Below are 25,150 nucleotides of genomic sequence, written 5' to 3'. Positions count from 1 at the left end.
AGCCCGTCTTGATTATCCCCCACGTGCGCCACAGGGCGACTGCCTGACCTAGCGCATGACCACCTTGACCAGCAAAGGTGAGCAAGTTTTTCTTGACTCTCCTGCAGAATGTAATATTGATTTGTTCTTTCTTTTATGTTAAACTTTTTTGTACACATTGCTTGTTATTTTATTGTATATTTTATCTGTATTTTCTAGACACTCTCCTGAAGAAGCGGTTTTATACCGCGAAACCGGTCGAGATCTATGGCTCCACCGATTAGATCAATGGTTTTGCTATCCATCTGATTTGTGGGGTTTGTCCCAAATGTGTTTTACATATTTTGTATTTTTGTATTTTGTCAAATAAATATCTATATTTTTATATATACCCTCGTGTTCTACCAGTGCCTCTAAAAATCCCAATCCCACATTTTCTTTTCCATGTTGACCTATGGTACTAGCCATTAACTGGCCTCAAGCAGCCTGTTTTGCCTCTACCTATTAGGTCTCATTATTTACAAACAACCGGGATGTTGGCACATCTAATTAAATTTACTATTAGCCTAATTGAGGCAATACTCCCCTTTATTAAACCATGACAACAAATATAAAACTATGAGTCATTATAACATGTCAAAGCAGTTATGCCATCTGCATAATTAAGTGCCCATGCAGGCTATATTATATTGAGGAAACTACAAAAATGTAAAAATAGAAGTATTGCTAGAGATAAATATTCAAAGAACAATCGAAAGGACTTATAGCAGTTACTAATATTACAACCTAACAGGGCTGTACCCAGAGCATCTCAAACTCAAGCTGCAGAGTTTGAGAAGAGGCACCCCTGTCACCCATTGAGATCATCGCAACTGTGGGTCAAATGCTTGGCACGCAGTTGCAGCATGGTTCTGCAATGTAAAATTGCCATTCAACAATTAAACAAAAAATAAATAAAAAATAGATGTCAAGAAGTGGCAGTAGCGTCTGCTGTTATTATTTTGCCCTCATGAAATCAATCCACCACGGATCCCGGATCCACTGATTCAGAGCACAGTAAGCAATACTGCCCAGGCTGAAAGGGTCCTGGAAGACTTTGTGTTGTCTTGATGGTATCAGTTTAATATCAATTTGAGATGCTTTTGAGATCATTTAGAATTTCTTGGCAGATGCATATGACCTCCTAACCTTCAAGCTGATTTAGCATTACTATTGACTTGTTTGGGAATGCAAAATCAGAAAGGAACAAAAGTCTGTTGACAAAGGCGCCAAAACAATGTACTCCCATGTTTTCTAAGCCCTTGACACCGACAGTACACAGATATGCAGCCTCACTGGACTGAGCTTTTTCCATGGAGCCACATATCTGTGTATCTGTCTTTGTGCTGGGAGCACGCCATAGAGTGCGCTCCCAGCACAGAGACCGGGGGTCTCACCGAAAACCCCAGGTCCTATACTAATGATCGGGACCCAGAAATCCCAGTTGCGGGTCACCTGACCGTTGTGTTAGCCTCTGACTGGCTATCACAGTGATCAGTCACTGTGACACCCACCCCTGTGTTTCTCTCCCTGTGAATGGAGAGGAAAGATCCATTGTATTGCAGAGAAGAAAAAAGTGTGTGTAAAAAAATAAATAATAATAAAGAAAGAAAGAAAGAAAGAAAGAAACAAATAATAAAGAAAACATACCTAGATCAATATTTGTGCCAGGGTTAGTGTTTGGGTTACGTAAGGGTCAAAGGTCAAGGTCTGGGTCAAAGGTATCTTGGACAGGATTTATATATAAAACATTTTTTTAGATTAGTATCAGTGTCAGTTAGTGTCATTTAGGTAAGATAAAAAAAAAAAAAAGAAGCAAAATGTGCACTATTGTCTTTGGGCTATACTACCGGTACAAACAACAAATAACATACACATATGTGATATCATTGCGATCGTTGGTAGCAGGAAAATGTATTTTGGGTTGTTCTTTAGTGGTAGGTTATTTTAGTAACAAGGAATATGCAGCTAAATTAAAAAAAAGTTTGTGGGAACCAGTGACACTATTTCTGCGAGCAGTGCACTGGCACTGTACATGAAACTGGCTGGGAAGGGGTTAAACATCCAGGGCAGTGATGGCGAACCTTGGCACCCCAGATGTTTAGGAACTATATTTCCCATGATTCTCACCTACACTGCAGAGTGCATAAGCATCATGGGAAATGTAGTTCCAAAACATCTGGAGTGCCAAGGTTTGCCATCACGGATCTAGGGCGATCAAAGGGTTGAATGTGTGCCTTTGTTTTTTCTGTACTGTGTGAGGTGCTTTTACTAAGGGATGTGGTGAATTGTATTCCTTGCTTTGTAGGGAAAGAAAATCCAACACTTCCCTGCTTTCAGAATGGAGCTTTGCCTTGTTTACCGATGATCAGCGGGTGTTGGCGTACATCCATTGGCCGGCCCCCGCTGATCGGCTCCTGCTGTGATTAGTCCCCCAGGCGGAAGTGCAGAATTAGATATATACTGTATATGTGATTCTGTATTGGGTCTCAAATTGGCGGCCCTCCAGCTGTTGCCGAACTACAAGTTCCATGAGGCATTGCAAGCTGACAGATACAAGCATGACTCCCACAGGCAGAGAAATTATGGAACTTGTGATCCCGCAAGATCTTTTACAGCCAAGGAAGCTTCCAGGTTAGCCTCTGTTTAACCTGCAGTTGCCATGGTGCTCCATGTAATCAGTTATGACACCAGCCATTTAATGGCTTGACAGTTCGGTGGAGAGCGCATGTAATTGTTTTGGGAATCTTTTAAAACAATTGGTTTAGTTTTGTTTTGATGGAACAAGCTGAAGTTAGAAGCTGATTGGATGCCATGTACACATTCTGCAGATTGTGTCTGCTCCATTTTTCATAAATCCCTCACTGTGTGTGATCCACCTTCCCAACCTTTCTTCAAGCTCACCCTCCAATTTGATGAGGCTGGAGTGCTCCTAGTCCCAGTGCTGACATGGACAAGGCCATTTGGTGCCCAGGGCAAAGATGGAAAACTGCGCCGCCCCCCCCCCCCCCCCCCCCCCCCCCCCCCCCCCGTTTTTAAGACAGAATCAATGTTGTTTCAGAACAAGAATATACTTAAAACAATACAAATTAAATTATCATCCCACACACAGTATTTCGCCCTTTACATGACCCCCCCACACACACAGTATTGCCCCTTTACATATCCCCCACCCAGAATTTCCATTTAGTGATGCCCAGCATAGGATAATGATACTCTTATGCCTGCTAACAACCCGCCCAGGGCTGTCTTTAATATTGTTTGGGCCCTGGGCAACCATTTTCCTGGGGCCCCCATGCAATTTTGCTCTTCACCCCAATATCCCAAAAAATGTACACACACTGTGTAACCCCCTGTCCACCTCTGTACCCCCCGTCCACTGCCACCTCTGTATCCCCCCTGTCCACGTCCACCTCTGTACCCCCTGTCCACGTCCACCTCTGTACCCTATGTCCACGGCCACCTCTGTATCCCCCCCTGTCCATATCCACCTCTGTACCCAATGTTTCACCTCTGTATCCCCCCCCCTGTCCACAGCCACCTCTGTACCCCTTGTCCACGGCCACCTCTGTATCCCCCCCTGTCCACAGCCACCTCTGTATACCCCCCCTTCCATAGCAACCTCTGTATACCCCCCTTCCACAGCAACCTCTGTATACCCCTCCTTCATAGCAACCTCTGTATACCCCCCTTCCATAGCCACCTCTGTACACCCCACTTCCACAGCCACCATTGTAATCCTCCCTTTAAAGAGTTATCACCTCTTTTCACAAAATCCTCTCCCTCTTTCTCATAGTTATCATCTTCACCATGAACTCTGCACCTTTCTGGAATGTGTGTGCGCTCTCAGATCTGTAGCATACAGCCAGAACACTTCACTTTGTGCTGTGCTATAGAAGTCTGAGGGGGGGTGATGGGACGGGGGAGCACAGACGACCACTCTGCCTCACTACCTGTCACAGGTCAGCCACTCCGATCCTGCAGCTCCTGACAGAGAGAGAAGCAGGGCGAGTCGGCTCTCACTACACAGCCCACAGCTGATTTCCTCCCCTGTCAGTGTGGCCGCTTGTGTTAACCCGACCGGGAGAGCAAACGGGGGAGGACGGACAGCACAGCTGTGTTCGTGACCGCGACAGCAGAGCTATTCTAAGGCAGCGCGGGCTTGCTGCTTTTGCCCTGCATTAAAGATGGCTCTGAAGCCCCCTCTCACACTCCGCCCAGGGCACCCTTCCCTCCCGCCCACCCCTTGTACCGGCTCTGCCTAGTCCCATATCCCCGATTGAGAATTCTGATTGATTATGATCTTTATTATTAGTTCCTCCTCCCACATAAGTAAGGTTGCTCTTCCAGCAAACATGGTTGCTATGAAGTCCAGGCACTCCTCCCACACAATTATCACAGTACACTGGAATATATGACTTGTCTGTGACTTTTTATACACAAGACTACATCGACTGCCACTGGAGGGCACCAAACACACAGCACTGAATACATCTATTTTATGTATGACTGATGTATGGAGAGGTACTGCAATTCAGGGAGAGTGACAAGAGCCACAAGAGGGAGAAGCTTATTTAATAGAATCATGGAAATATGGCATAGCCTGGATTAAAAGAAAAATCACCTAGGCTAGGTTTACAATGCTGTGATCAGATTTTGATTCGACTTTCAGTTTGATTATGTAGTGCAACTTGGATGCAACTTTGATAAGGTTTGTATATTCTATGGAGCCAATCGCACCAAAGAAGTACAGTAAATTTGTACCGTGCTGAGTCGCATTGATGTAAACGGACATAATTGAAAACAATGTGATTCCATTACAACTCGCATATGAAATCGCACTAGTGTGAACCAGGTATTAAAGGAAAACACAGTAACTCCTCAAAATTTGTATTATTATTTGAAAATATACTACAGTTTACAATTATGTTTGAATCCATGTCTGATGTAGATATAAGAGAAATTCCTGAACTTTCATCAACTCACTGTTATATGATTACAAGTTCCTGTTCAAAAAAACACAAGTATGGTCCACGTAGTGCATGCACTATACGTATATGCAGTGGCGGCTGGTGTTTTTTTTGGGGGGGGGGGCAAACAATGCTCCCTGATTGGCCGGGAGGAGAGTCAGTGTGACAAATGCTCTGTACCCCGAGCCCACCCTTTTCTGAAGCCTATTAGAGCCTCTGGCTTTATTCACATGCTTGCAAAAAAAAAGCATTGGAATCCATGGGTCCGGCACCTTGCATGTATATTAGTGGGCTGGACACATGTATAGGGGAGCGGCGCCCCTGCACCCTGCATTACGGGTCATCACTGCGTATATGCATGTAAAAAAAAAATCTAGGTAACAAATAATAATAACAACATTTGTTTAAGGGATGGATGTTCATTATGTCTGTGTGCAAGTGCTACTTCACGCAAGTAGCTGTGCACAGCCACCTACACCCATTCATGTATATGAGCAGATGTATGCAGCTGTAGAACATCCTAGACCAGGGCTCAAAATTTCAAGTCCTGAGCTACTAGCCAGGCCTCAAGAGTTACTCGCCACCAGTTGCCCCACCTAATTCATACACTGCCCTGCGCCTAATTGCATCCGTAAACACGCCCTCGTAGATTATCTCATGGAATGACACTGTTAAATGTTTTATGCAGAATCAAGTTACAAAATTAAATATTACCAACAACAACTTTTACAAAATGGGACAGGGCACTGGGGGCAGACCAGAGGGACAGGGCACTGGGGGCAGACCAGAGGGACAGGGCACTGGGGGCAGACCAGAGGGACAGGGCACTGGGGGCAGACCAGAGGGACAGGGCACTAGAACTGGGTCTCTTCCCCATTATCTTGCTGTCTCCTCTGCAACTCCCATCCATCCTCTCTCTCTCTCCCATTCATCTCATCATCAGGAGCCTGTGTGTGCGGCTCCACGCTTGCATGTCCCCACTTCCCCCTTTTATTCAGGCTGGCAGAGAGGAGAGGAGCTGCAGCACAGTGGGAGGGAGTACAATCCAGCGCTGAGAGCCACACAACTGCACAGCCATTGACACCATAGCACAGCGCACACTGACAGTGCACAGCACACATTGAGACCAGTCTGTTCACAGTGCTCAGGCTGAACTGCTGGATACTTACATAGAGCAGAAGGAGAAGAAAACTGTACAAACTGGAAGGCTGCCGCTCTCATGTCAGGGCAACTTTCAGTGAGCGCTGCACCGAAGTGGTAATTTTTGCAATCCTCCACCTCACTCATTACTTTCTGCTCTCCAGCTACATTGGTCGGGGAGGGGGGAGGGGGACAGGCTCAGAGAGGTCATACTGTTAGGTCCCATGGCTTAATGAGAATTGTAAGGAGAGCACCTGTGTACTGCTCTGCCTGTGCGCGGCTCACCAGACTACTTTTCCCGAGCATGCACCTTTCCTCTTCGGCCGCCAATCTCATCGGGACTCTAAGTGTAGGCACAGATTGGAGGGAGATTGGTCATGGAGCCCTGTCATCACTCGCCCCCAGCTTAAATCCACTCGTCAAATGCTAGTAGGCAAGTTGAAATTTTGAGGGCTGTCCTAGACACCATGGTTAAAAAGGGCAAATGGCCCATGTACATTTTGCCTTTTTGTATTTATTTATTTTTCACTGATCTAAACACAGCACTAGAGCACTGATATTTATCACACCTGTGTTTACAGACCCATTGAAAGCAATGGGCTGCAATCACATCATATATTTAAAATACAAACTCAATGCCTAAAAAAGCATGCTGTTTTTGGTGCCTGTGTGCAAAATCCAATCTAATTCTAATAATTGTTGTTTTATTTTATTCTGTAAATTATGTGTGTTGTAATAACTGCCTGTTGTGATATAGACCTGGGGTCTCCAAACCTTCTGAACAAAGGTCCAGTTCACCTTCCTTTCACATGGGGCAGTCCATGTACAGACCCCGCTTTGCTCAGCAGGGATCGATCTGTTAATCCCCGCTGAGCCGGTGGATGACAGGTCCATCTCCGCTCACTGTGTAGAGATGGACCTGTAAGGCCTTGTACACACGGGCAAACATGTACGATGAAAACGGTCCGCCGGACCGTTTTCAGCGTACATGTCTGCCCGGGGATTTCTGTATGATGGCTGTACTCACCATCATACAGAAATCCGCGCGTACTCGATACGCGGCAACGAGGCTGTGCCGTCGCCGCGACGATGACGCGGCGACGTGCGCGGCCCTGCCAGTTCAATGCTTCCACACATGCGTCGAAGTCATTCGACGCATGCGAGGCATGGCGGCCGCTCGGACATGTACGGTAGGTCTGTACAGACGACCGAACATGTCCAAGCGGACAGGATTCCAGCGGGCTGTTTCTAAACAAGTTTGGCAATATTTGCCCGCTGGAAAAAGGCCCGGCGGGCAAATGTATGCTGGAATCCTGTCCACTCGGCTGTACAGACGACCGAACATGTCTGCTGAAACTGGTCCGCGGACCTGTTTCAGCAGACATGTTCGGTCGTCTGTACGGGGCCTCAGAGCTCCGCTCTCCTCTATGGGGGATCGGATAAAAACGGACCGCCTGTCTGTTTTCATCTGATCCAGTCCGCCAGACAGATGGAAAATAGGGTTTCCATCCATCTGGATTGAGCGGACATCTGTCACTCCAGAGGATAAATTCAGCGTCCGTTCAGGTCCGCCAAAATAACTGAGAGGTGGACCTGAACGGTCTGACCATGTTAAAGAGCCCTAAAAGCCTTGTACACATGATCCGATTTTTGGCCAACCGAGCATCATATTTTTGTTTTAAGGGTGTGTGCCAGGAACTTGTCTTGCATACTAAAGCCCCGTACACACGGTCGGATTTTCAGCCAACCAACTTCAAAATCCGGCACTTTTCAAATTTCTCCGACCGTGTGTACGTTCCATCGGACCAACTTTTTTGGCTTACATCGGACAAAAAGTTGGGTCTGTGAACAGACCAACTTTCTGTTCCGAAAAGTCTGATTGTGCAAAGTGCGACCGTGTGTACAGAAAACAATCGGACTTTACAAAAAAATCTAAATGCGCATGCCCCGAAATAAAGAGCACCCGGAAGCCATCTGTCTAGTAAAACTAGCATTCGTATTCGAAAATGCTCATTCGTCACGCGGCAAGTTTCGAAATCTCAAATAGCAGCGCATATTCTCTTTTTCTTTATAATGTCCTAATATGTACATCTGCTCAACTGGTGATACGGACGGATTAAAAACAAATGTATTTACTTTGGATTAGTGTATTTTCTTGATATGAATCCAGCCTTTTTTTTGATATTTCTTTTAAATTCCAAACCAAAAAATATCCCCAATTCTTTATGCTGGGCAAAGTAATAACTACTCTATTTGTGTCCCTTCAATTTTAGCAAAGGGCCTGCCTACTCACACACTGACATTTGACTTTCCACACATAATCCACGAGTTTTTAGCATCATCCTTTTATTTAAAAAAAAAATGGGAAAAAGAATGACAGATCCAAATACAAAACAACAGGAAGGAGGCAGCAATTGAAGAACTGGTTGACTTGGCAAAGCCCCTGTACCCCAGGGCATACATAAATTATGTTAGAATCTGCAAACTTGGGGACCTGAGCATGAACTTAAATACAAGGAGCCCAAGAAGATTGTGGTCTCCAAAAGATGGGGAGCAGCAGCAGCAGACATATATGTGCCCAGGCTGTGGTACTTCAACAGGCTGATATTTCTGCATACCAAACTGAACCACGACCAACACTCTCCACACTTCACACCTCATCAGCTGAGGCCTTATATTTTTTCGCACTCCCACCACAATACAAAAAACAATAATAGATTAAAACTAAAGATTTTATGCCATTATTCTAGCATTTTTTGTTAAGCCAAACCTAAAATTACATACTCAACTACAAATAATAGAAAAAATATGTTCCAAATCATAATCTTTAAATAAAAATTAGTATCCCCTAAAATCTGGGCTCTGAGTTGGCCACTGACCCCCATGCTGCTGTGGTGGGTTGGCTTTCTGTGGTGGGTTGGCTTGCTGGGGTGGGTGGGCTTGCTGGGGTGGGTAGGTTGGCTGGTGTGGGTAGGCTGGCTGGTGTGGGTAGGTTGGCTGGGGTGGGTAGGCTGGGTGTGCTTGGAAGCTTGTCTGGGGTTGGTAGGCTGTCTGTGGTTGGTAGGCCTGTTGTACATTGGCTGGAGGTGCGTGTTCGAAATCACAGACATGTGAAATAGGGGTTAGCTCCCGTTTCCTGGCCTTGCTAAGGAGCTGGACCATGATCCCCTCACATAGCTCCCTTTGATCGGCATCAATTTCCCGTAGTTTGTTTGCTATAAAACAGCCAAACCCTTCTGCACTATCGGGTGCTGTGGTGATGACCGATGTGGCCCTACTCAGAAATTCCGCCGTGGCATCATCCAGATGTTGCCTCTTCTTGGCCCTTTTCCTAGGAGGGTTCAGTGTAGGGATTCTACATTGTGTGGACTGTCTGCTGGGCCCAGCCTCTTCTTGGCTTCCAACGTCCTGTGTCTGAAAAAGGAGCATCATTTCTTTTTTCTTGCCATCATAACAACACATTAACATCATAGTATATCTGAATGCACATATTTTCAGGAATACTATACCTGTGTCAAGCTGAGCTCCTCCTCCTCCTCCTCCTCCTCCTCATCCTGAGTTGGTTCAGCCTCAGTATCTGTGGCCTCTGCTGATGCGGATGCAAGTGTGGACAGATGTTTTCGTGGCTCAGTTTGGTCCTTTAAAAACATCAGGCTGCTGAAGTACCATAGCTTGGGCACATACACATCATCTGCTGCAGCTCCCGATCTTTTTTAACCCTCAATCTTCTTGAGCTCCCTCAGAAAAGTGCTCCTCAGGCTCCCAATTTTGGCTTTTATTTGGGTCTCGTTGGCCCTGGGGTACACAGTCTTTGCTTCTGCCACCAGTTCATCAATTGCTGCCTGCCTTTTATTTTTATTTGAGTAGTCTTTATTGGTTACCTGCCACAGACATGTGTGAGATCTATAGAGATCAATAAAAGCTGTGATGAAGGCTTTTGAATTCAGCTTTCCACCCTTTGCTTTAGGCATGTTTTTTAGGAGATATCTGCAATAAAGGATACAATACAACCAATAAGGGCTTGCTGTAACTTCCTAACCTGCTTATACAATCTCTGTTTGCTCTAAGCTAAATCATGCAGTAACCACTAGTGTCCCAATGTATTCACCTACCTTCGTTCCGCGTATACCTTTGGCTGCACGTAGAGTCGTTCCGTTAGGTTCGTGCATGCGTCCGTGACATCGAGCGCTCGTTCTTGATTTATATAGCCTGCGCATGCGTGAAGCTTTGCTCTACATGCGTCATGACGCTGGGGCGGGACCACAATCCTTTTTCTTAATGCGACATTCTGGGATGTGTGAGGGAGAATGTGATGGCGGAACCCACGAAAACGAATAGGCCCCGCAGTGGAGGCGTTTATAGAAAACACAAGGCCACCCCCATGAGCAAGGGGGAGATGGTGGAGATGGTTCGCATCTTTGAGAAGTACGATTACGATTGTAAACTCGAAAATTATGATAGGCCCAACAGCCATAAAGACTGGGTTCTGGAGAAGGTCCTCGCGGTATTGGAAGGAGATTATGGTATCCAACGAACGAAAGACCAAATCCGCAAACGATGGTCAGATTTGAAGCACAGAGAGCAAGAAAATTTTGAAGCCATTCACCGCACCATTATCAAAAGAAGTAAGTACATGTAATTAGAGAATTATTTGTCTGTACATTATAGATGGATGAAATTTAATGATTTTTTTTTCTGGTGGGGCCTACAGAAGAAGTTAATGGAAGTTTAAAAGCAGTTCATTACAATTGTAAAGTTTTTATTATGTCTTGGCTACTTTTGTCAAATCCTTAATATACTGTATTATAATTTTTTCAACAGGACAAAGGCACAGAGAAAGACACCACAGGGGACAAAGGGAGGCTTCCCTTGGCCGGGCTCCAACAGGGGAGAGAACAGGGGAGACAACAGGCCCCAAATCTGCCCCAAAACGTAAGTTAATAAAAATGCTTATGTGCTTTTGACAGTGACAGGGGTGTTTATAGGTAGGACAAACGCCATGGGGTCAGGACAGAACTTAAGGTGTACATTACACTTTATGTTAGATGCGTGGCTCATCACTGACCATTAATGACACATTTGCAGGGTAGACATGGGTAGAGGAGAGGCCCTGGGGATCAGAGTCACACAGAGTCACGCCTGCTAGATTTCACATCATATAAACCATATTGCCATAGCAAACAAGAGTGATGGGTGTCATCTGCCTGAGTTGTTTAATGTGGCCTATATATAGACATGTATTCACACATTTTAAATTACATCATACTCCTGTTCCCTAGCATTGCGTTTATTTTAATAATGCATAGTGTAGTGCACTAGTGTGGAGCAAACTGGTTCACCAGGGCAAGGTTGGTGTACTTTAAAAGCAGCACATGTGATTATGTTAATATAATGTAATTTTGGCGAGGATTCATAGATGATTTATTCTTTCATTTTAGAGGATTGTGAGTGTGCTCAGCACCAACCTTTGCAGGATTTGGAGGATAGTGCCGGACCCAGCAAAGAGCCACCAGTCGACAGCACATCCCCAGACACCAGATATGCTGAGGGTGAAGGAAAGGTAAGTATTTCATGAAAATAGACCCGATTGTTTATTTTTTTGTTTTTTTTTTGGATTGCCTCAGTCACTTGACCATCAAGCACATGTAAAATTTTTGTCTTTTTCCAAGGCCACCAACTACCAGGATGCACTATTGGTCGGATCAGTGCTGATATGCTGCAGGCAATGACAGAGCTGGAAAATCTCAAGGAGGCTGCCTCTGGTGTTCAGAGACGAATCCGGGATTATTACGACCTGTTAGCAAAATTTTAGTTGTTTTCTATCGTTCTTTTCTAATTACAAATGTTCCCTCGTGTTCAAGGTTTTATCATGGAAATATTTGTAATTAGCCTTGTTTGCACATGCTCAGTTTGTGAGAATTTAAAGAATTTGCACTAATTCTATTTGCACTACGCACATTTTTGACAATGTGTCTTTTTTCGCCAAAACAAAACTTTAATTGGTTGGTCATTACCACAAAATGACAATCTTTATGTGTGATTTCAGGGTCTCAGCTGAGTGTTTATCCACTCTTCTTCTCCTGGTGCCTACAAATGTCATTTTGTAATTTTTTAAGGGCTTGACCTTAAAATCAGACAAAAATGCACATACAGAAATGCCCAATGTATCGAGGACAAAAGTGGAACAACTTGTCATTCTGACCCTGGGATTGCACCAGGAGAAGGAGAGTTGATAAAGACTGTGCTAAGGGTCAGTTCACATCAGACGCAGTTACATTCATTTTGGTGTGCATTTTTGTATGCGACAAAGATGCAGGCACAGTGTTTGACATGCACTCAATTATGGTTCCGGTCGGCTCTAGCTCACAACATGGTAGTCCGTTTCCGGTGATAAGGATGACTACATGTTGTGAGCTACAGCCAACCACAACCCACGGAGCGCATAGAGACCACTGTGCATGCATTTTTGCCACACCCAAAAATGGAACACAGAATGAACAAAAGTGCATCTGGACAGACATTTACATTAGTAAATTTGATTTTGTTGCGTGAAGAAAGCTGAAAATGGTTACATTTCTTCTCAAAACACTTGACAATGTCTAGGGCTAAGTTTTAAAAGATGCATGTTTAGCGTTTAACCAAAAAAATACACAATTGTGTTATTCCTGAACTACCAATGTTTTTGGATTTTGTAAACTGCCAAAAAGTGACATTGGATTGTGCAGGATTGAACAATTATATTTTTTCAAAGATTTTGTGGCTTATTATTTATCTGATCACTACTACCAGTATATTTGCATATGGAAAAGGGGTGTAGCAGAACCAAAAGGCATAATAATAATACACATAGCTGTTTGTAACTTTAGAAAGGCTAATTCAACATTTGCTTGGTTCAAAATATTTAATGCTAATCACAGCAACATTTCATTAATCAGTAAAATAATATTAATAAACACACATAACAGCATCTTGAAAATGAATTTTGGGTTTTCAAAAGGAACATCAGAAAGGTTCTCAAAAAACTACAGGAGATCTTGCTGCCAAGGCACTGCCCCTATACCCACAAAATAGTCCATATATTGCTCCCGCACCAGACGGGCACTCTGGGAGGAGACAGCAGGTCTAGTTTGTTGCAGGGCTGGCATCACTGCGTCTTCAGCTGGACGTCCACCTGAGGGGTCATCAGTATGGCCGGAACCTATGTAGTTAGCAGCATTCCTCCGTAGAAAATTATGGAGGATGCAGCAGCACAACACCACATGATTAATTTTGTATTCCGCCAAGTGAATGGCAGTCAGAAAAAGCCGAAAACGACAGGACAAAATGCCAAAGGCGTTTTCAACCACCCTTCTGGCACGAGATAGTCTATAGTTATATATCCGTTGCTCAGGGGTGAGGTTCCTCATTGGAAAGGGCTTCAAAAGATGTTCCCCAAGAGCAAACGCCTCATCTGCCACAAAAACAAAGTTGAGGCCCTCCACGTTGTCCTGCGTAGGTGGCAAATGTAAGGTGCCAGACGTAAGACGCTGATAGAATTCGGTATGAGCCATGACACCTCCATCAGAATGACGACCATTCATACCGACATCAACATATAAAAACTCATAATTTGCAGAAACAATAGCAAGCAGAACTATGCTGTTAAAGCCCTTATAATTATAAAAATAAGAGCCTGAGGCCGGTGGAGGAACAATTCGGACATGTTTGCCATCAATGGCACCCCCACAGTTGGGAAAATTCCACTGATTGGCAAACTGGGCCGCAACATCCTGCCATTCCTTAGGGTTTGAAGGAAACTGTGGAGTCAAGCAAAGAAAAATTAGTTAATACTTGAGCACAAAATATTATCAGCATTTTTAAAACATACATTATAGGGGCAAGAGAACACTAAAATATATCCAAACATTTGTGGAATAAAAATTAACAAGCAGAGCGAATAATATGCTTCCTGACTCCCTCTGGTGGCAGATTAAATACATTTTGGGGAGATAATGTTGAATGCTTAAAGCTTGGCAAGTGTTAAGAACTCTCTCCTTTTCCATGGGACCAATATGGTGAACCAATGAAGGATCAGGTTGCAACCGACTTGGGTTTTTGTGATTGTCACACCAGAGGGTAGACAATAACATAATAGATACAAATAAGACAAAGTACAAATAAAATATTTTGTAGAAATCATGAAGTGTATCAAATGTGAAAACAAAGAAAACAACTTACCCGAATATAGTCCTTCTGCAGGACTTGAATAATGGCACAGCAAGTGTCCGGAAATTATGTGTCCCAGAGCCTGGGGAGAGATCCCAGTGGTGAACTTGATGTCCTGGAGACTTCTTCCTGTGGCCAAATAACGCAAAGTGGCTATGAGCCGTTGCTCTGCAGGAATAGCAGGCCTCATACAGGTGTCCTTCTTGCTAATATATGGGGACAGCAAGTTTAGAAGACGCTGGAAGCAGGCATCTGACATCCGAAGATAGTTCCGAAAATCATTCGGATTATTTTCTTGCAGCTCCCTCAGCAATGACATATGGGAAAATTGGTCCCGATGAAGCAACCAATTTTTGGTCCAAACAGTCCTCCTCTTCCTGGTCCTGGTCCGGGCTTGAGCAATAGCCAGAACTCCAAGACCATAAACAGCCCGTTCTCTCGCTGGATTCCGCAACATATCGTTATCGAGCGAACGCACGCAAAGTAACGACCAAAAAGGCACGAAAATGGAAATCGGGAAAGCACTTACACGAAACGTCAACTAACTATATAGTAGCTGATGGAACGCAACGCGTGACGTACGAAAATTGAACTTCCTCTTTGAATCGCGTGGCCGTACGTTAAAACGTCACTACGTTCGTGTTGGTTGCCGAAAAAGTCTGAGTGTGTGTATGCTATGGGTGTGATCGGACAAATCAATTAAGTCAAAAATCCAAGGGAAATTTTGTTGGATGTCCGACCGTGTGTACGAACCTTTATGCCGCGTACACACAATCGGAATTTCCGACAACAAAACCGTGGATTTTTTTCCGACGGAATGTTGGCTCAAACTTGCGTTGCATACACACGGTCACACAATTGTTTTCGAAATTCCGAACGTCAAGATTGCGGTGACGTACAACACTACGACGAGACGAGAAAATGAGTTCAATGATTCCGAACATGCATCAAAATTGATTCCTAGCATGCGTAGGATTTTTGTGCGTCGGAATCGAATTTTCGACAAGAACTCTTGTTGTCGGAAAAATTGGTAACCAGCTCTAAAACATTTGTTGGAAATTACGACAGCAAATGTCCGATGGAGCATACACACGGTCGGACTATCCGACCAAAAGCTCACATCGAACATTTGCGAAATTCCAATCAATGGTACGCGGTAGGGTTGTCCCAATACCACTTTTTTAAGACCGAGTACAAGTACCGATACTTTTTTTTCAAGTACTCGCCGATACCAAATACCGATACTTTTTTTAATGTCATGTGACAGTGACGCATTGATGGCTGGCACTGACAAATGGCACTGACAGACATCCTCTTCCATAACTGTAGAATGTGGTTTAAATTACAATGAAGGATGTGAAAATGGCACTTTGCAGTACTGGTCTGAAGTGCACTTGTTGTTAGCATACTTAATACAAGCAGTTGTGCTCTACTAATATGTAATATTCGAAAAACGGAATTATACTTGGTGTGTGAGAGAACATGGACTGTGACTTACAGATTGTTTCACTACATGAATAAGGCAATTCCCTGATCCGATACCTGGGAGAGAGAGGCAGCGTGTAATGCCTGTGTCCCTGTATAATGCTCAGACGGGGGCCATCCAGTGTACAAAAGCCGCGCCTCGTCCTCGTCTGTGATAGGGGAACTCAGTTTCCCAGCAGTGAGTTAGGCCTTCTACACACGGTCGATCCAAATCGATGAGAATGGTCCGACGGACCGTTTTCATCGGCTCACCGCTGAAGTGGCCTGATGGTCTGATGTGTGTACACACCATCGTTCCAAAAACCGATCGGGTCAGAACGCGGTGACGTCAAACACACGACGTGCTGAATAAAACAAAGTTCAATGCTTCTAAGCATGCGTCGACTTGATTCTGAGCATGCGCGGGTTTTGAACCGATGCTTTCTGTACTAACCATCGGTTTGGAGCGATCGGGCAGCGGTCCATCGGTTCGGTTTTGAAGCATGTTTTAACATTTTGGACCGAAGGAAAACAGACCGATGGCCTATACACACGGTTGGTTTGGACTGATGAAACTGAACTTCGGTCCATTCTCATCGGTTTTGTCCGACCGTGTGTTCCACCTCGTCCATGGGATGAGGATGAAAGGGTGTCCGTGATAGGCAGAACACTGACTCACTTGCTGGGAGTGTTCCCCTATCACAGACGAGGACGAGGAGAAGGCGCGGCATTTGTACACTGGATGGCCGCTGTCTGAGCATTATACAGGGACACAGGCATTACACGCTGCCTCTCTCTCCCAGGTATCGGATCAGGCATCGGGAGCATTTGCACGAGTACAAGTACTCTCGCAAATGCTCTGTATCGGTCCTGATACCGATACTAGTATCGGTATCGGGACAACCCTAGTACGCGGCATTAGACTTAAAAAAACATGCTGTGGCCAGTGGAAGTAGAAAATGCCTCTGCATCATAAAAAAAAAATTACATAGCACCTGTGGTCAGTAGGAGGAGGAATAATAGTATTAGGCCCCTTTCACACTGCTGCTCTTTTGTCGTACTTTCCAGGGCGACAAAAGTGCATGAAAGATATTCTCTAATAAATCCTATGTAACTGTTCACACTACAGGTAGGCCACACTTTGAAAAATCCTACATGCTGCATCTTTGGTGCAGTTTTTCAAAAGCACACCAAAAAAGGACATTCCATTGTAAGGCAGTTGGAACACATCAAAAGTGCATTAGTGTGAAAGGGTCCTTAGTGGTAGGAATAATGCCCCGTCATTGGCTTTAGTGCGAGGAATAGTTCCCCAGCATTGGCTTTAGTGGGAGAAATAGTGCCCCATCATTGGCTTTAGTGAAAGGTTTATAGCCCCATCATTGACTTTAGTGGGAGGAATAGTGCCCCATCATTGGCTTTAGTGGGAGGAATAGTGCCCCATCATTGGCTTTAGTGGGAGGAATAGTGCCCCGTCATTGGCTTTAGTGGGAGGAATAGTGCCCCATCATTGGCTTTAGTGGAAGGAATAGTGCCCCATTATTGGTATTAGTGGGAGGAATACTGCTCCATCTTTGGTATCAGTAGCATATCAGGACACATGCCCCATTGTTGGTGCCAGTGGGGGAAATAGTGCTCCAAGGGCCGAATAAAAGCAAACAACAGGCCGCATATGGCCCATAGGCCACAGTTTGGAGATCACTGATATAGGCTGATGTCTAGTGGCCTTACAGTCAGGGTTGCCAACTGCCAGGCCCTTTTCACACTGGGGCGGGAGGTGCAGTGGCGGTAAAGCGGCGCTTTACCGTTGGAATTGCGGCGGTATTCGGCCGCTAGCGGTGTGGTTTTACCCCCCGCTAGCAGCCGAAAAAGGGTTAATACCGCCCGCAATGCGCCTCTGCAAAGGCACATTGCCAGCAGTATAGCCGCGGTTTCCCATTGCTTTCAATGGGAAGGAACAGTGGAGGAGCGGTAAACACACCGCCCCTTAACCACTTCAAAGATGCGGCTAGCAGGACTTTTGGAGCGGTCCTGCTAGCGCACTGCTCCAGTGTGAAAGCCCCTCGGGCTTTCACACTGGAGAAATAGCAGCCTCTGTTTCAGGTCGCTATTTTTAGCGCAATAGTGCCTGAAAACCGCCCCCATGTGAAAGGGGCTTAAATTTACTGACCGTTTGTAAAAATCTGTGATTTTTTTACAACTGCCAGTAAATATCAGGGGCTGATAATTTCATGCTGTGTTGACTTTTTAGGTGTAAATCAAGCAAATGACTTTGTTATAGTCAGTGGGGTGGATTCAGGTAGGGGCGTGCACTACTACGGAGGCGCAGCGTACCGTTTTTACGCTACGCCTCGGTAAATTACGTGCGATACGCTTCATTCACGAAGCAGTAGCTCTGTAATTTGCGCGGGCGCTCCGTAAAACTGGCCGGCGTAAGCGCGCGTAATTTAAATGATCCTGTAGGGGGCGTGGATCATTTAAATTAGGCGCATTCCCGCGTTGAACGCAGTGCGCATGCTTCGTCTGGAAACTTTTTCCGACGTGCATTGCGGTAAATGATGTCGCAAGGACATCATTTGCTTCAACGTGAACGTAAAAGGCGTCCAGCGCCATTCACGATTCACTTACGCAAACAACGTAATTTTTAAAAATCGCGACGCGGGAACGACGGGTATACTTAGCATTGGCTGCCCCTGCTAATAGCATGAGCAGCCTTACGCAGAAACCGACGAATGCAAACGACGTAAAATGCGAACGCAGGGCGCACGTACGGTTGTGAATCGGCGTGAGTATGCAATTTGCATACTCTACGCTGACCACTACGGGAACGCCACCTAGCGGCCATCGTAAGAATGCAGCCTACGATACGACGGCATAAGAGCCTTATACCAGTAATATCTTAGGCTGCAGTCGGCGTATCGAGCTTTCTGAATACAGAAAAGTCGATACGCCGGCGCAAATTAGCAATTGCGCTGCATATCTATGGATACGCAGACGCAATTGCTTTCTGAATCTACCCCAGTGTTTCCATATCATGTTTATACTGTTCAAATATTCACGGTGTTAGTTTTCAATAGGAGTTCTGTAATTTATCGGGTTGTAAGTAAAAAATGTGCTCCACCAGTAAAATTTTCCATGTTTTGTCAGTAAAAAATGCTGCAGGAGGTTGGCAACCCTGCTTACAGTGTGTCCATATGTTCCTGTGCATTGCATTTTACTGGTATATTTCATTCACTATTTTGGGAGTCCTTGTTTAATTCTACTGTAAGATACAGCATTGATCTTATTATGTTAAACTGAATACAAATAAATCCATTGAAGGGATGGGCCGGTGGTTTTACAATGTAAATGACAGAGGCAGTGTTTCTCTATACTGTTCAACAGGGTTCCAGCCAAGTGCAATCCATATCAATAAAAAGCTAAAAAAACACACACTTGTAGACACTATGAAATTTGCTATGACATTTATTTAAAAAGATATTTATTTTTTAACTAAGACAAAGTGACATATTTATGTTTTATTTTTATATATTGATAGTTATAACTTTCACAGGGTTACCATAACGAATAGTTATTTAAAGTGGGGGTTCACCCGGAATTTTTTTTTTAACATTAGATTGAGGCCAATTTTACTAAGCAGAATCGGGTGTTTTTTTAAAAATGAATGCAGTACTTACCGTTTTAGAGATCGATGTTCTCCATGGCTTCCGGGTATGATCTTCGGGACTGGCCGTTCCTATTTGATTGACAGCCTTCCGACGGTCGCATACAGCGCGTCACGAGTTGCCGAACGTCGGTGCGGCTCTATACGGCGCCTGCGCACCGACGTTCGGCTACTTTCAGGAACTCGTGACGCGCTGTATGCGACCGTCGGAAGGCTGTCAATCAAATAGGAACGCCCAGTCCCGCAGCCCATACCCGGAAGACGCGGAGAACATCGATCTCTAAAACGGTAAGTACTGCATTGATTTAAAAAAAAACACCCGATTCTGATTAGTAAAATGAGCCTCAATCTAATGTTAAAAATGTATTTTTTGGGTGAACCTCCACTTTAAAATCTTTTCTGTAGGGCTGTTACTGATCAAAATTTTTCTGTTCGATTAATCGTTTTTTTTTAAATCGATTAATCGACTAATTTCGATTAATTATAACGCACATACAAATCCAACTACTTTTAGCTGATCTCCTTGCAGGCTGATTCCCATTGCAGCTACCAACCACTGGAAAAATGGATAGCAGGATACAAAAAACACACAAAGGCAGCGCTCGATGGGAATAGCATTAAAACTTTTATAGTCTTCAAGTAGGTAACAAAATAAATATTGCACTGGAGATAAAATCGATGTAGCTACATAAACTGTAAAAATGGTGCGAGTAATACCAAACGGTACCAAAAGCAGTCATAAAAACATGTAGCTAAGTATGATACTGGTATAAAAATGTGTACAACGATGCCACTGCTGAATCCAGATGAGGAGAGGTTAACATCAGTCCGTCGGCATGTAAATGTCCCATGAAGGGAACTATCACAACTCCCAGTGGATGGTTGTAGAATCCCAGGTTGATAGAGGGAAGTGATAGAGGGAAGTGTAACAGCCCTTGCGTGTGGCAGATAGTAAGGTCCCGCTGGCATGCAGATATGAAGGCACAGCAAAGGAGCCCATCAGATGGACACGGCAAGCCCCGCCGGTGTCCGTGACGTCACCGGATCTCCGACAGGAACTCCCTGAAGGCCCAGAAGCCGGCGGAGAGGTGAGTACCAATCAAAAGAATTTTAATCGATCAAAAAGATTTTGATCGATCAAAAAAATTAAAGATTAATCGATTAATTAAAAGTTAATTTGCACAGCCCTACTTTTCTGTGATTTATATGGTAATGTTTTCTTACACTTTCTTATTGTAATGATTCTATTTTGATGAAAATAAAAACTTGAATGAAAAAAAAAACACACTTGTGTTGCATTGTCCCTATCAGTCCACATATATGTTTTGAATATTATTTAAAAGCATCTTGTTTAACCCTAGTGGTTGTACAGCAGCTGATGTATAAAGTAAAGGGTTATACCTGGACTTAGTTTTGAACTGCTACCTTAAAGATACCAGGAGGCCCGATAGCCTCAAATATTGGGTCACATTCATCAATCATTGAGTAATGTGCAGGAGACTGGAACATCGTGATATTCTATTTTAAAAGGATCAGAAAGTCCTTTATGTATTCTTCTATGAAACATAGATGGCTGTTCTGAAATTTGGGGCGTGGTTCAAATGATCCCTTTTGTTTTCAGCAGGTATTATCAATGTGTGGACATAAATGACCCAAAGGTTAATTAGCCTCTTTTCACACCTGAGCATTTTGTCTCATGGTTCTCGAAGTGCGACCATGCTCAAGATGAAGAATCCCAGAAAGAGAAAATACTGTATAAGGTCTAAAATGGTAACATAATGAGTGTTAAGCAAAATTAAGTGTCAATACAAAATTTACTTTTTTTGGTTTTGCATCGACTAAAGAAGAGGTATAATTTCTTTAAAGTGTATTTCCACTTTTGCAGTCAAATTTGAGAAAACCCCACTATATATTTGTTAGTGTTCCCATTCACACAGCATGCCTAAAAACAACAACAACATATTTTAAAAAAATGTTTCTTACCTTTTAACTGTGTCTCAAGAGAAGGTGACTACAAGGTATTTTGAACAATGTTAGAGTGAGCCTGCCCCAAGTCTGTCATCATTAACATACAATGCAAGAAGCGTCTATACCTTTAACCGTTTGTTAGGACAGACAGGGTTCGAATATACAATGCTCAAAAACATTAAAGAAACGCTTTTGAATCTGAACTCCTGGGATCTTGATCTGGTCAGTTAAGTAGCAGAGGGGAGAGGGGTGTATACAGAGGGGGTTGTTAATCAGTTTCAGCTGCTTTGCTGTTACTTGAAATTAACAACAGGTGCACTAGATGGGCAACAATGAGACGACCTCCAAAACAGGAATGTTTTTTCAGGTGGAGGTGTCTGACATTTTTTTCCCCTACTCATCTTTTCTGACTGTTTTTCACTAGTTTTGCATTTGGCTAGGGTCAGTGTCACTATTACTACTGTATTACTACAGGCAGTCTAACTCCTCCAGGATGGCACATCAATACGTGTCATTGCCAGAAGGTTTGCCGTGTCTCCCAGCACAGTCTCAAGAGCATGGAGGAGATTCCAAGAGACAGGCAGTTACTCTAGGAGAGCTGGACAGAGCCGTAGAAGGTCCTTAATAGGGATGAGCTTCGTATTCAAGTCAAACTCACGTTCGACTCGAACATCGTATGTCCGACCGTTCGTCGAAATACGAACGTTACGGGCCGTTCGCGCCAAATTCGAGTGGCGCGTCACGGCCCATAATTCACTGCGGCATTGCTGGCTGATGATTGGCCAAGCATGCACTATAACCTGCATGCTTGGCCAATCACAGCGTGCAAAAAACGCAGTGCCATAATTGGCCAAAGCCAGGGTGGCTTTGGCCAATTTTGGCTCAGGGGGTTTAGTACACACCCCACACTATAAAAGGCCGCCTGCAGGTCGGCCTTGTGTAGTGTGTTGCGGCAGTGGTCTCTGTCTAAGAGAGAGAGAGAGTGTCTTTTTTTCTAGGTAGATAGAGCAGGCAGGCTAGTCAGTTAAAGTTACAGTGTATAGAGCATATAAACATCCCAGGTGTTGTACATATATTTATACACTGTATAGTTTAGCTAGATCAGTTCTTCCTAATTTACTGGCAGGCACTTGATTGTGATAGCTGCAGTATTCTCACGTGGTGCATTGCCTGTGTCCTCTGTAGTTTGCACCTAAAGCTACTTGGTGTGTACTGCACGTGCCCTCTGTAGTTTGCACCTAAAGCTACTTGGTGTGTACTGGCCGTGTCCTTTGCAGTTTGCACCTAAAGCTACTTGGTGTGTACTGCACGTGTCCTCTGTAGTTTGCACCTAAAGCTACTTGGTGTGTGCAGCGTCCCACTCAGGACATGTGGGAACTGCAAAAGTATTACTTCTTTGTCATTGCTATATTGCATGTCATTTTGCAATGCTATACCTGTGGTATCCCTGTTCATAGGCTGGTCAAGTGTGCTTCATACTTCCCACCACAAGATGGGGATAGCACCACTCTGGGATATCTATCCCAGCTCAGGCTTATCTGTGGTCAGTTGTTCAGTACAGGAAGTCAGTGTGCAGAGAAAAAGCAGAATGTGAAGGTGAGAGAGAAGGTCAGTCCAGAGAAGGGACAAATTGGAACTGCTCAAATCAAAGGGTAACAGCCAGTAATCGGCAGCAAAGACCTTTGAGTATAAAGGTGAAGGATTTCTTAGCCACCGGCAACCTCACCCATGTCACTGGATTCAAAAGGGACCAGACACAAGTAAGCATTATATTGAACCACAATAAAAAACACACAAACTCCTGCGTACAAGTGGGATCCTTGATGATAGATCAAATGTCTACATATAGTTCTCTTTGGATGTCAAGAAAGAACCGTAGTATCAGAGGCCTTGCTGCCCTTCATGGATGGGGGAATCCTGATAGAAGACAAAAAAGGGAGAAAGAAAGGCGCACCAGCCTCGTGTACTACCGTTTGGCAAATTTTAATGAAAAATAAGAATGATGAAAACTACTCACAAACAAAGGATGATAAAAGGCTTGTCAAACGAAAATTGAAATACCCCTCAAACCACACTCCAGAATGTAGGGGGGGGTGGCGAGGTGCGTTGCTGCTTGGCTGACGTGTTTCGAGGTGTCAGAGACCTCTTCCTCAGAGCCCAGCAGTCACTGGGCTCTGAGGAAGAGGTCTCTGACACCTCGAAACGCGTCAGCCAAGCAGCAACGCACCTCGCCACCCCCCCCCCCTACATTCTGGAGTGTGGTTTGAGGGGTATTTCAATTTTCGTTTGACAAGCCTTTTATCATCCTTTGTTTGTGAGTAGTTTTCATCATTCTTATTTTTCATTAAAATTTGCCAAACGGTAGTACACGAGGCTGGTGCGCCTTCCTTTCTCCCTTTTTTGTCTTATACTGAACCACAGCCTGAGTCCAGGCCTACTAAAGCCTATTAGCAGTGGATCAGCAGAATTCCTCTATTTACCCAGAGACTGTATTCTAACTGGATGTTTGTACTGCAACCAAAACCAGACACAGTAAAAGTTTGTGAGTTGTATCCTACCACTGTCTACTTCATTCTTCAACATTGCTACTGCAACTGGTTGTACCACCATTAACGGTACTGGCGTCACGACAAATACCATCAAGGGACCCAGCCGCCACAAGCACTCTAAACACCCCTGTCATCACGGGCACCTCAACCACCATCTTGGCTGGCGTTTCCCTATCACAGAGCGTGCCCCGGAGGATTTCGTGCTGTCTTCCCTTTCACTGTGCGACCGGCCCAGGGAGGCTTTCTGCTAACCGTGAGTAAACCGATGAACTGTATTATTGCTGTCTCTCATCGGCCCACCGTGCACCTCACGTGTCTCCCCTGTGGTTCTGGCACGTCGCATGTGTACTGCACATGTCCTCTGTAGTTTGCACCTAAAGCTATTTGGTGTGTACTGCACGTGTCCTCTGTAGTTTGCAGCTAAAGCTACTTTGTGTGTACTGCACGTGTCCTCGTGACTATTGGTGTAAAGCCCTGTACACACGATCGGTCAAAACCGATGAAAGCGGACTGAAGGACCGTTTCATCGGTCCAAACCGATCGTGTGTGGGCCCCATCGGTCAGTTATCCTTCGGTCAAAAAAAAGAGAACTTGCTTTAAAATTGGACCGTTGGACGCCTGACCGATGCATCAAGACCGATCGTTAGTATGCAAAGGCATAGGTCAAAAGGCCACGCATGCTCAGAATCAAGTCGACGCATGCTTGGAAGCATTGAACTTCATTTTTTTCAGCACATCGTGTGTTTTACATCACCGCGTTCTGACACGATCGGTTTTTTAACCGATGGTGTGTAGGCACATCAGACCATCAGTCAGCTTCATCGGTTAACCAATAAAAACGGTCCTTCAGTCCGTTTTCATCGGTTTTGACCGATCGTGTGTACGCGGCCTAAGTGATTACAGTAATAACCCCCAGCAGTGATCACAACAATAACCTCCATATTAGTGGTCAGTGTCAGTAGTATATACACCATTCTTTATTGGTAGTCAATGGTGTTAACCCCCTCCCTGCATCCTGCCTTGATGGCCAATGGCAGTGTTATACAAAACAACTGACTCATTGCCTCCTTAGTGGTCAGTGACAGTGTTTATTAACTGCTTTGCTCCTGCATTGTAGGTCAGTAACACTGTTAATTAACCCCTCCCCCACAATGCCGTTAACCCTCTCCTACACA

General features: G+C 44.5%; 1 protein-coding gene across 1 annotated transcript in view; it reads right to left on the bottom strand.

The window, feature by feature from the left end:
- Window positions 1-25,150, bottom strand: part of GRIN3B (glutamate ionotropic receptor NMDA type subunit 3B) — a 220,965-nt gene that overhangs the window by 186,235 nt on the left and 9,580 nt on the right. The gene's annotated exons all lie outside the window — the stretch shown is intronic.

This window comes from Rana temporaria, chromosome 1, assembly GCF_905171775.1.
Source record: "Rana temporaria chromosome 1, aRanTem1.1, whole genome shotgun sequence".
NCBI lineage: Eukaryota > Metazoa > Chordata > Amphibia > Anura > Ranidae > Rana > Rana temporaria.
Note: the sequence above shows the minus strand (reverse complement) of the source record. Positions and strands in the feature narration are given on the sequence as shown.